The 13,217-nt window shown below is 41.5% G+C and overlaps 1 protein-coding gene across 7 annotated transcripts in view; it reads right to left on the bottom strand.

The window, feature by feature from the left end:
• The window catches only part of ZFHX3 (zinc finger homeobox 3), a 718,852-nt gene that overhangs the window by 445,874 nt on the left and 259,761 nt on the right, over positions 1-13,217 (bottom strand). The gene's annotated exons all lie outside the window — the stretch shown is intronic.

The raw sequence follows: 13,217 nt of genomic DNA on the forward strand, positions 1-13,217 counted from the left end.
ATGAGATACAGAACCTGTCGGTCCTTCGTCCCACTGTTGGTTGCCAAGATCTCAATGGTTGTACATGTGCAGTGAACAACCTTTCTGAAATTAGCTTTTGTAATATATTCTCCAAATGATTGATGCAAGTGCCGTTATCTCCAGATTCTTATCTAATCAACATAACTGTTGGGGACAAGTATGATGTTAAATTTTAGGGACTAAAGGCCCTATTACACGGGCAAATGAGCATTCAAAGGTCAGGGCAACGATTAGCTGATGAACGAGCAAACGGACGCTTGTTCATCGTCTGATCTGCTCTTTGTTGGCAGCAGGGAGAGGTGCTGCCGACCTGATGAAAATGTATGGGGACGAACGATCGGAGGAACAAGCTCTCATTCCCATACATAAGCAATCATTGCTCCTTGTGAAAGGAGCAAATGAGAACAGATCAATTAGCTGTCTCGTTGATCGCGCTCGTTTTCATGGTCCATATCGGGCAGTGAACTGCTGTGTATGTGGATGTGGTGTACATAACAAATAATGCACCATTGGGTTACCTATCCATTTATTTCTGTTGCTTATATAGTGGAAAATTATTCCACAGCGCTGTACAAATATTGTCATCATTTATATCAGTCTTTGTTACCAATGGGTTCACATTCTAAAACAGACACACACACACACACACTAGGAAAACCTAAGCAAACTCCATGCATATGTTGCCCTTGGTCAGAATCGAACCCAGGTTCCCAGTACTGCACGGATACAGAGCTAACCCCTGAGCCATTGTGCGGCCCAAATTTACTTTGTTTTTTGCAAAGGTGAGATGAAACATATTATTCTGAAATAATTGCTCTCAACAATACTGTTATTGTTACTTAAAGTCAGTTACAATGAACAATTTCTTTATAGTTCTGTTTGCCTGTGATCGGAGAATAAACACAATCAGAAATGAATTGTATTATGTGGTATACTAATGTTACGATATGGTATTATTACACATGTTCTTTGACATTAGAAGATTAAAAAATCTAAATACACCCTATGTGGTATCTAAAGTAAGGCTAAAAAGCACTTAGTTGTGGCACCAGGGTCTGATGGGTTGGAGATCTAACCCCAAAGAGTTGAGCATTAGAAAGTTACTTCCATCTTGTAAAGGCATAGCATATTGCTAAAATAGTGAATGAGGCCAGCTGCAGTTCCCTGCATAACAGGGTGGCCAGAAGTGCCTACGTGCAGTGAAAACTTAGTGGGTGATGCAGCTCTAAATCATTCTCATCGGTAGGGGATCGGTAAGAGTTCCAAAGGTTGGACCTCCACTGATCAAAAAGTGATCGTATATTCTAGCGATATGCTATCACTTTATAACATGGGAATAATCCATTAAACTTTACTTGAATTATTGAATTGGAAGATACATTAGTGAAATCAGTGAATAATGAAGTCACTGAGAAAAGAGGAAAGGCAATAAAAAGAGAAAACTGATAGTCACTGCTCTATGGGTTGCCTGCTCAGCCAAACCAGACATAGGGTATAACTAAAGTGTGGTAATATATACAAAATACAGTGAAACCTCTCCAAAAGACCACTTCTTTGTGAACCACCTGATTTTTCATTGACAGTTTTCCATTACTTATCATATAAATATTGGCCCTCTTCTTTGGGGGGACCACCCCTCTAGGAGGCAATTTTTCACCGCAAATTTGTGTGGTTAAAAATATTACACTGTTAACTAATTTTTGGCCAGCAAGACCAAGAGTTTTTGATATCTACTGAAAAACACCTAAATAATCCAACTTGTTTCTGTTTTTGATAAATTTTTTGGCAGTTTTATGTTGGCATTCCATATCTAGAGCAGAGGTCCACAACGTTTTCTAGCCGGCGAGCAACTTTCAAATATGACAGGTGATGTTGAGCCACACTATACATTAAAAGGGAAAATATCTATTAAAGATATGACTCTTACCCTAGTATTAACTACCAGTGATGTGGATTTGACCCAGTGCCAAGTTTCAGTAATACTATGGTAACCCTGCTGCCAATAGGGCACAATAATATTTATAGCTGCCACCAGTTTTGGAGCCACATGCAAGGTTTCCAAGAGCCACATGGGGTTTCTGAGCCACTGGTTGGGAAACACTAATCTAGAGACATTTTGTATAAACTTTTCAACTAAGTGTTGACCGAAGAAAATCGTCAATTTCGACCAACATGCTTTATTGTGACAATGATAGGCCCGTGTGACCTTGCTCTGAGACCTCTATGTCTCAATGTGTCTTTGTTCTCGAACCCACCAACATTAATGCTATACAAATGTAATTTAAAAAACCTTTTATTATATTTATATATTTCCTCCCTCTTTCCTTTGACAGTGTCATTGCTTTCTCTCTTTCACACTAGAGACATTCAATTCTCTTACCAGCATTTTGTATCGTCATTCTATAAATGACTGGCTCTCCGCATGCGACTTTCAAACTATCTGACATGCCATAATGTATTTATCTGAGTTGCTGAATATTTTATGCAAATTAAATGATGCAAAATTGTATACGGTATATCCTTTTTGATGCAAGACATAAGCTGCTTACGTTTAGATGTCATACTTGTTTAGTCAATTGTCTTGTGTACCTCAATGGCAATGTAGGTGTTTTATCTTAAATGTAATTATTATTCATTATTTGAACAGTTGAAGGTTATTTTTTCTGCACTAAAAAACCAAAAACCTTGAAATGATAAAAACAAAATTGTTTACAAAATAAAAAAAACGACATAAATTGTAAAAAAAATCTTTATAAGTATCTATAAATCTATCTATGTACACACATATGTAGTAGATCCAGAATAAAAACAGAAAAAAACAAATAAAAAGATAAGCTACCTCCACTGACGAAAATACATTGCTTTACTACACTAAATGGAAAATGGGAAACTAAATTTGTATAGCCTCCATCAAATAGGCTCAGAAATTTACTAAACAATAACCAGCCAGACTCCTCTTTGTTCTCATTCCCACCCCCACTGCAGCAAAAAAAAAAAATAGCCAACTGCCTTCACGTGTCATCAAAGGCGCACATCTATCACTGCGGTATGGGGAGAGCATGATCCAATTTAGGAGTGGGTCGCAGTATGAAGTCTCTGGTCAGAATGACATCTCTCTGTCTGCACAGGCTGGCTCAAGCAGGGAGGTTTAGCTTAAATAGAACCACGTTGTAGTTGTACTATAATTTGCAGGTCGATACAAAAGACACAAGGAATAAAAACATCTCTTGCCACTCTCTTTGCTTTTTCACACCATCAAGCATCATTCGGGAAATGCTGCGTAAGAAAACAACAATTAAACACCTTGCGGACACATAAGATTCTGGGTCGAAAGTGATATTTTAATTTTGTAAACACATATGTGAACATAGTCAACTAAAATCGATGTGTAACACACACTGGTACATGCATGGATATATTTAGTGCTTGTGGCACCTAGTAACAAAAATGAATAAACACCCAATATCCAACATTGATCGCCTTTTAAAGGTTTGAAACTATTTCTTTACCTACATTTAGAATAAATCTAAAATTTATATTTAGACAATGGGATATTATCAACAGGATTTATTTAAAGAGAAATATTAGTTGAGTGGCCAATGAGGTTGCCTTTCAATGAGCCCTTAAAAAACAACCATGGCCCTTTAGGAAATGTATAATATATAATGTATAATGTATAATACTCCTAATTAGCTGGAACGGCTAAGTGTTAGTGATGTTACTAGTAATCGGTGCTGGTAAAATCCTGTGGGTTCTTATGAAAAGTATTCTTCCCTTGCCCCCTGGTGTGGGTCAGGGCTAGTATGTAGTGGTGGATAGATGAGTAATAGGATTAATAGAAGTTAACGATAGGGAATCTAGTGTAAATACATGGATTAAAGTATGGAGTAAAGATAAGGGGCGGTGTGAAGTATAGGACTGAGATTCATATTTAGTACTAGAAGTAAGGCACTAGTTTAAAAAGCTGTAACTCTAGATCAAAGTAATGGATTGGAGAGCTCCACCAGATTATGTGAATCGGAAGGAGGTACGTTGCAATGAGCGAGGGTAAGGTTATAAGAGCAAATTATACGAACAGAGCACTTTAGTTGACAATGTAAGGATATTGTAGAAAAAGTGAAGTAACATAAGATAGCCTTAAAGGGATATTTTATAATTGTATACATATATCCCAAAAGGGATAGATAAAAAAGTTATTCAAATTAGATTTTCATCCAAAAATTAAAAGTTGCTACATATTAGTAACTCGAAAGTTAGAGAAGCCCTGTTGGTGGTCACTTTTGAATATTTATTTTTTCAGAAATTCATGATACAGATATTTGTTATGGATAGAACTAGACAAAAGACTTGCATGTAACCAGCAGGCTGAGTCCATTTATCAAAATAAGAACAGTAAATGGTCACATTTTTAAAGATAACTCTTGCATGGCCATCACATACATATACAAAGCTTAGTGATGATTAAATTGATCCCTAGGCAAAGTCCTACTTAAAGGGGTTGAAGTAAATGGGTGAAGGCTGTAATACTGTGAACTGCGGCTACAATTGTGTCGGTGATTCACAGTGTGAGCAGCAAAGGAAATGAAGGGGAAGCAACGCTTGTACAAGCGCTGAGACCCCTTCAAAGTGGCTCATCAGCAGAGGTCGCGGGAGTCAGAACCCAACCGATAAGATATTGATTGCCTCTCCTGAGGATATGCAATCAAATTTTTGGGACTGGACAACGCCTTTAAGCTGGCCATACACAATAAATGTATGTTGGTCAAGGACCGACTAATGTATATGGCTGCGTCCCTACTCCCCCCTGACAGATGATGTCGGAGAGAGAAGGGTCAGGCATGTTGCATGCCGAGCATGCATATGTATAGGGCAGTGGGAACAGCTGTTGGCCAAACAATCGTTTAGCTGACAGCTATTTAAAGTGTACTCAAATAAAAAAATTGGGAAGCCAAATAGCGCTACTTCATCAAGGTAAAGAGGTCTTCATCAGACCATGTATATGGTCTGATGAAGACGCAGGTTCGGTGTAGAAACGCGTCACCCTATTAAAAGCTGAAATTATGACTAACAAGTTTGATGACCTCTTTACCTATGAAGTAGTGCTATTTTGGCTTCCCAATTTTTCTTATTTGAAAGCAAAACGATGCAGTAGATCCTTGTTGTCCCACCAGATAGGAAGTAGCAGCAACTACATCATTCCTTGCACGTAATCAGAGTTGTGTGCCTGGATATTGCACAACCATCAGTTGAGGGCTGCTCATTCACCTGTATCGTTTTACTAATTTTCTTTATTGGGATTTCTGCACCATAAGGAGCTTTTTTCTTTGATATTTTCCAGATTAACGAGTATCTAAAGTGTACGGCCAGCTTTAGCGTCACCTGCCCATTTTTAATAAAATTTCCATTCAGTAATAAAACCTCTGACATTCTAGTACTTTGTTGTATGTGTTACTTATATGCACATTTGTTACGTTAAGGGTGTATACCCATCTTATAAAGTGATGGCATATGGCCACATTGCCATCTGTGGGGTTCCGACTGCCGGGACACCTACCGATCCGATTCTCAGGATGGGTGGGGGTCTCAGCAGTTGGACCCCCACCAATCACAAAAGTGATGGCATAACCTAGCGATAAGCCATCACTTTGTGTGATGGGAAAAAACATTTAGGGTTTTTACATTATAGCATCTAGTGGCTTTCACTTTCATGTGTCAGACTCAAGCCTCTTATAGTATTTCCCTTTTTTATACAGGCTTCCGCAATGTCATGTGACAAGTAAGTCTATGTTCACACCTGCGTTCAGGAATTCCATTGTTGCCCCTTCATAGGAGCAGAGCAACGAAAATACCGGACACACCAGTTTCTGTTAACCACCAGCAGCCGAAGGAACCCTTTGACTTTAATAGGTTCCTTTGGGTTTCCATCAGAATGTCTGTGGTTTTATCGGAAACAATAGTGCTGCATGCTGAGCTGTTGTTTCCGGTAATTTCGACGGACTCTGCGACTGAGATATGTGAACGAGGCCTAAGCTCTATTCAGAAAGAGGACACAACTAAAATGAAAAACAAAAAGGATATACAGTATATTTAGCCCATTCTACAATTTTTTACCATTGTATTCTACAGGGGTATCATCTGGAGTTTACCTTTAAATTTAACCTAAATTCCGTAAACTCACATACTCTTTGTTACCCTCTTTATTATTTTAATAGGCTCATAAAGAACAAAACTAGCACTGCATACTAGATGATTTTTAATGAAAAGCTCCAGTACAATGTTACACTAATAAACTCCCAATGGGATAGCAGTAAAGATTGGGCTTGAAAGCTTTAGACTGGAATCCTATAAATCTCCTATTTTTGATTTTAGTTCACATGAGAGATTATTTCCAGCTGCCATTAAATCTTTCCATCCATGGGTGGAGATTAGTTGGAGAATGATTGTGTATACCTGTGAACTGACGTGTACCTGGGGTCATTTAAAGTGAATATACACCTTTCTTCACAATTTAGGTCCAAACAGGTCCAATATTCCGTGCTAACTTTATAATATACTGTATATTTAAAGGAATCACAGCTTTGTGTTTTTCTCTTACCGAGCTCCAAATCTCTAGTCACACAGACAGAAATAAATGATAAAATTCTGACTGCCTGCAGCCTCCACTAGGGGGAGCTTAAGAGCTTACTGCATACAGCTTCCACTGAACACTTTATGCAGGAAATTGCTAAGCTCCCCCTAGTGGTGGCTGTGGGCAGACAGAATTGTATTACTAATATTTGTCTGTGTGACTGGAATCAAGGGATTTGGAGCTCTGTATCATAAAAATTGAGCTCTAACTCCTATAACGATATATAATGAGATTGAGTTCTGTGCCTAAACATTGATTGAAACAACAGCCTCTATCTTTCGTCTAGCAGGTTCCTGCACTATGTGAAGCAGCAATCATCTGCCTCTTCACAACACAACAGCATTATCTTTCTATGTGTGCAGGGCTGGGAAATCAGTATCAATAACTATACAGCAGAAAGATTTGAGTCTGTTACAGAATGTCACATATAATTATTAGTAATTGTTACTTAGGTTCAAGTCAAGGCAGTCGTCACCTGTCCTCCTACCCCCACAAAGCCATAGGCATATACCTATGATGCCCAGGGGTAATCCAACCCAGATTGCGACCTGTTCATCACGGTTTTGCTCTACTAAATATAAGACGTTATCTGGAAGCCCAAAACGTTTAGAAACTTTAGACCATGTTCCTGAGCCAACTATGGCTGTGACAGTGAATAATGCACCAGCTTTCAGCTCAGTCATATTGTTCTAATTTAGAGATGGACAAGCCAGCAATAATATCTTTTTGAAGAATAGTTTTTTTGGAACACAAATGGAATAGCCTTGTAAGAGAAGTGGAAAGACTAATATGGAGAGAGACCTGAATTTAAATAAGGCTGCGGATTATAGAATTATAGATTTAGTGTGCCAATTTATATTGCAGTTACAAGGTTACTGTATTCATTTTACACAGTGAAGTCTCAAGATATCTGTAAAATGGTCAAACTGAATGGTCCGAAAAGGAAATCTCTACAGCAGCACATGATCAAAAATAAGAACAGTCTATAAGTGCTCAAATCCAAGTCTATCTATCTATCTATCTATCTATCTCATATCTATCTATCTCATATCTATCTATCTATCTATCTATCTATCTATCTATCTATCTATCTATCTATCTATCTATCTATCTATCTATCTATCTATCTATCTATCGTAAGATCTCTATGTGCAGACTAAATGAATGGAGAGAAGTGTATGATGCTGATTGGTCACTGATTGGTCAGCGTCATTGTAATGACAGGGTAGGGAGACAGACAGGTGAGCCCTAATCTACCCGCCACTCAGTCCCTGCCTACTTGCAACGACCCGTCCTAAGCGACGGGGTACAACTGGGCGACGGTCCCTACGCTCAGTAAGTGCAAGACAGACAAAACAGACAAGGGTACACAGAAGCTAGGGAAATGGGGCAGCTGCCCACGGAGACACCGTGAGCAACAAGAGTAGTGAACGAGCCGAGTCAAACCAGGAGAGAGCGAGGTACAAAACGCTGAGCAGGAGAGTGGTCAGAAAGCCAAGGTCAATAACAAGCAGAGGATGAGTAGTACAAGCAGCAGCAGCAAGCCAGGAAACCAGCAGAGAAGAATCACAGGCAAAGGAGGAACAGGAAAGGCAGTTATAAATAGACAGTGGGCGGGAGCTAGCTCCATCTGGCCAGGCTGTGATAGGCTCTCCCACTCCTAAGCCTGCCATCCTGAGTTGTGGAAGATAGAGTCAGTCTCACAGACATAGGAGCAGGTGCAGACTGATTGCCCACGGGCGTTGACACAGAAGCTGTGTCTGGCAAATCCTTTACAGTCATACACTTCTCTTTACAACGCCCACTTGGTAAAAAAGAAAAAAACACGCCCAGTTGTCTATTAAGAAAGTCATTAGCATAAATCTAAAATCCTTCATAACTCTGTCAAAAATGATCGTTTTTCTAAATAAAAAACAATGCTGTTACCTACATTACAGCGCCAATCACATTATGTAGAAGATAGGGCACTTATAATGTGGTGGCAGAGCCTCTTTAAGTGAGAGACACCAGTAATGGCAATGCTGGCAGATAGCAGAGGTGAAGCTGGAAGTTCCTGGGCTCTAATAAAAAAAATCTGTACCCCAGTCCCTCAGCTATCACATGCATTTACATACGGTATTGGATGTTTATATGCTACCAAAAGTGAAACATTTATTTCTCAGTAGATTAAAGCCACATGGAAAGGCCCTAAGGGTTCCTATCAAGCACCAGCAGTGGCGCATACATGGAGGGTGGTTTTGACAGGTTTGGACCAGACGCCTGTGATTGTTGTAGTTTTTTATTTTGTTTTTAGTATATAGACTGTTACTTCCTGGGTTTTATTTGCATCATGCAAATCAAATACGATACATAATTCCTTAGCTGGCATCCTTACCACTCTTGGGTCCTTTTTGTCCTCCAGGCACCACCGTCACCTCACTGGGTCCTGACGTCACACAGCTTCAGGAAGTAGTGCACACAATTGTGTGATGGTGGCTAGCTTCAAGAATTAGTGCTGTGGCGCTAAGAGGAGGTACCCCGATGAGAAAGGACCCAGGAGCAAGAAGCGGTAAGTAAATGCTGTGATCTGAGGAGGAGGATGGACTGTGTCTACCGGTGCTAACCGCTGAGTTGGACAGAGAGGGACTGGGAATCTACCGGGCGGTGGAGGGGGGCGGCAGCAGCAGGCAGCTCACCAAGACAAAGTGCGACTGCAATCTGCAACATAGTTATACTATAGGCTAGCCAGCCATCCTGATATCTTCATCTTTGGGAACTTGAAGAGGTGGTGATTTTCTGTTCATATTTGGGGTCTCTGAAAAGAGATTGCTATGGCAAGTAACTAAAAACCACGAATCAGGTGCTTAGTAGACATTGCTGGGACCACACACCTCCGACTGCTGTGATGAATGAAATCCTATCCTCATTTTTAGAGTAAAGACAAACAAAATCTGTTGACAATAAATTTTGAAGAGCTGAAGGGAAAACAAACAGAATTTATGAAAGGTAATTATCCGACCGTCTAAGAGGCCATTGTGCTTTTATGAGACAGAGTGAATCCCGTTCACTAATTTTGCACATAACTGGAATTTGTCTCATATACACACATTTACAGCAGAACCAGGGCAGTTGGAGAAGCAGAGAAATCATGAAAATCACGTAAAGATGTTTTACAATCAATACTAACAACATTTTCCAGAAGAGTAAGATTAGTGAGACATATCCCACATTGGTTGGCTGCAAACCACAATAATAGTCAGAATACAAATATAGTGATATGTTATTTCTCCCCAGTGGTTTAGTACAATCTACATATTTTAACACATATTCTCACAGCTTTAAAAAACATGTTTGCTGCTAAAAATGTATTTAATCCCTGGCGTAGCTTTATCTGTCCAGGAAAGTACTCACTACTGAAGCGCGCCGTACCCTACAGCCCTTTTCTAAGGCTAAAATATAGTTTTAACTATGGGCTCCGCATGGTGAAGCTTCAGGGGAGGCCAAGAAACTCCCCATGATCCCTTCAAGGACTTCAAGTACTCCATTCTGCATCCTTGCAGCTCCGACCTTGTGAGTACGACATTTGTGGCCTACATGGTTGTGAGTATCCTAACATCTGCTCATTGGCACTTTGCTCCCTTCCGAAAGGGAATAAGACTTTGATGAAGCTAGCACTATCCAACTTATGCCATACTCACAATTTGAACCGGTACTATAGACCAGGCCTTAAACTCCCTTGTCTGACACCTGCAAGTACTTCAAACCAGTACACTGTCCCCTGTGATTGGGTACCTAAGCCAGAGGCGTAGCTAGGTTCTCCAGCACCCGGGGCAAAGATTCAGTTTGGCGCCCCCCCCTAACCTCTTTCCCGACATCTCCTTCCCCCTCGCTGTGTTTGTTTTCTCTACAAATCGACGTGTCATTTCGTTTTATGTAACGCAAGCATAAAATTATTTGTACATTTCACAAGCAATATGGTTCTATACACAACACCAGAACCAAGCTCGGTACATATATACAACACCAGCACAAATACAGCTCAATTTAGTGCAACCCCTGCCGTATAGGATTGTACGACGTAAAACTACAGCTCCCAGCATGGCCCAAACAATGGTAAGGATATGCTGGGAGATGCCGTTTCACAAAAAATAAATCCTATCATAATCATACCACCCATCATCTCGCTGCAGATCATACAGTGACTACAGTGCTGATTAGAGGCAGAATAAACATTTACATTAAGTGACTCACCGGTGACGTCTCAGATTCTAGTTCTTTTTCTCCATCCGGTCCAGACCTCTATGATGACTTCTCCCGGTCCATTTCTGCAGTTTGCCGCTCACATGTCTTCAGCTTCTCACTTTACCAACATTTCTGCACCTATAAATAAATATAAAGTTCTCATTATACCACACACTACGCCCCTAAATATAATAGCGCCATACACTGCACCTCTAATTATAATAGCACCATACACCGTGTCCCACACACACACACACTGTGCCCCCTGTAGATAGTGCCTGCCATAGAGCCCCCTGTAGATAGTGCCCCCATATAGACCACCCCTGTATATAGTGTCCCACAAATAACTCCCCCTATAGTGCTCTACAGATAGCACACCCCTGTATATAGCCCCCTGTAGATATAGCCCACCCCTGTATATAGAGCTCTACAGATAGCCCAACCATGTATGTAGCCCCCCTGTAGATATAGCCCACCCCTGTATATAGTGCTCCACATATAGTCCACCCCTGTATATAGTGTTTCACAGATAGCCCACCCCTGTATATAGCCAGGGGTGGGCTATCTGTGGAGCACTATATACAGGGGTGGACTATATGTACAAGGGGGCTATATACAGGGGTGGGCTTTCTGTGGAGCACTATAGGGGGGAGCTATTTGTGGGATACTATATACAGGGGTGGGCTATATCTACAGGGGGACTATATACAGGGGTGGGCTATATCTACAGGGGGACGATATCTATAGGGGGACCATATCTACACGGCTGGGCTATACACAGAGGGGCTATATCTACAGGGGTGGGCTATACACAGGGGGCTATATACAGGGGTGGGCTATATACAGGGGGAATATATCTACAGGGGGCTATATCTACAGGGCTGGGCTATATACAGGGCGACTATATCTACAGGGAGGCTATATACTGGGGTGGGCTATCTATGGGGCACCATATACAGGGGTGGGCTATATCTACAGGGGACTATATACTGTATAGCCCACCCCTGTATATGGTGCTCTATAGACAGCCCACTCCAGTATATAGCCCCCCTGTAGATATAGTCCCCCTGTATATAGCCCCCCTGTAGATATAGTCCCCCTGTATATAGCCCCCCTGTAGATATAGTCCCCCTGTATATAGCCCACCCCTGTAGATATAGTCCCCCTGTATATAGCCCCCCTGTAGATATAGTCCCCCTGTATATAGCCCAGCAGATATAGTCCCCCTGTATATAGCCCAGCCCTGTAGATATAGCCCCCCTGTAGATAAACACCCCCCGTAGACAAAGTCCCCCTCGCAGATACAGCCACGCACTTCTATTACAATTTAAAAAATAAATAAATTTCAAACTCACCTTATTCCTGCTCCCACGCCGTCCGGCAGCCATGGAGACCTGCTCTCTTCTGCGCAGGTCTCCTGGGGGTTGAACGCGGCGTCTATGAAAGGCGCTGATTGGCTGGGCAGGATGACTTTCCCTGCCAGTCAGTCAGCGCCTTTCATCGATGGAAGCGTCACTGGTACAAAAGGTACCAGTCGCTTCATTCGTGGAGAGGCGCTGAATGGCCGGGCACGGAACGTGCCCGGTCATTCATTGCTTCTAATTGTACCTGTGTCCTTGCGACACAGGTACAATTATAGTGCAGGAGGAGGGGGCTCTCGCGCCCCCCTCTGAACTGCGCCCGGGGCACGTGCCCCGCTTGCCCCCCCTAGCTACGCACCTGCCTAAGCACGCTAATGAAGGTAATGTGTCTAAGTGTGATTGCTATATGACCACAATAACTGAGACCTTTTTGGTCTCCTAAAGATAGCCCTGCAACCTCAACCTCACAACCCACTATTGTTATGCCACCATCAAGAACTTTGACTTTAGGTAGTCGTATTCTCAAATGTCAGATTTTTTGAAGGGTAACTAAACTTTTAAAAAACTTCCGACATGTCATAGTGACATGCCAGAAGTTTTGATCGCTGGGGTCTGAGCACCGAAACCCGCACCGATCGCTAAAACGAAGCGTCAGAAGCACTTAGATAAGCGAAGTGCCGCTTTATTTCTAATCGGTTTTCTTTGGAGAGGTGTGCGGGCTCAATAGAAAGTCTATGAGTCCGTACTCTGCTAGCTCAGTTTTCCGAGTGTTTATGATGCTTCGTTTTAGCGATCGGTGGGGGTCTCAGTGCTCAGAAACCCACAGATCAAAACCTCTGACATGTCACTACGACATGTAAAGTCACAGAAAAAAAAAAAACTCAAAAAAAGAACAACACAATAAGGGCTTGTCCACATGTCGCGGAATTGCTGCGTATTTTCCATCCGGAATTGCGGACGTAAAATATACAGCAGAATACAGTAGC

Source organism: Rhinoderma darwinii, chromosome 9, assembly GCF_050947455.1.
Source record: "Rhinoderma darwinii isolate aRhiDar2 chromosome 9, aRhiDar2.hap1, whole genome shotgun sequence".
NCBI classification, from domain to species: Eukaryota; Metazoa; Chordata; class Amphibia; order Anura; family Rhinodermatidae; genus Rhinoderma; species Rhinoderma darwinii.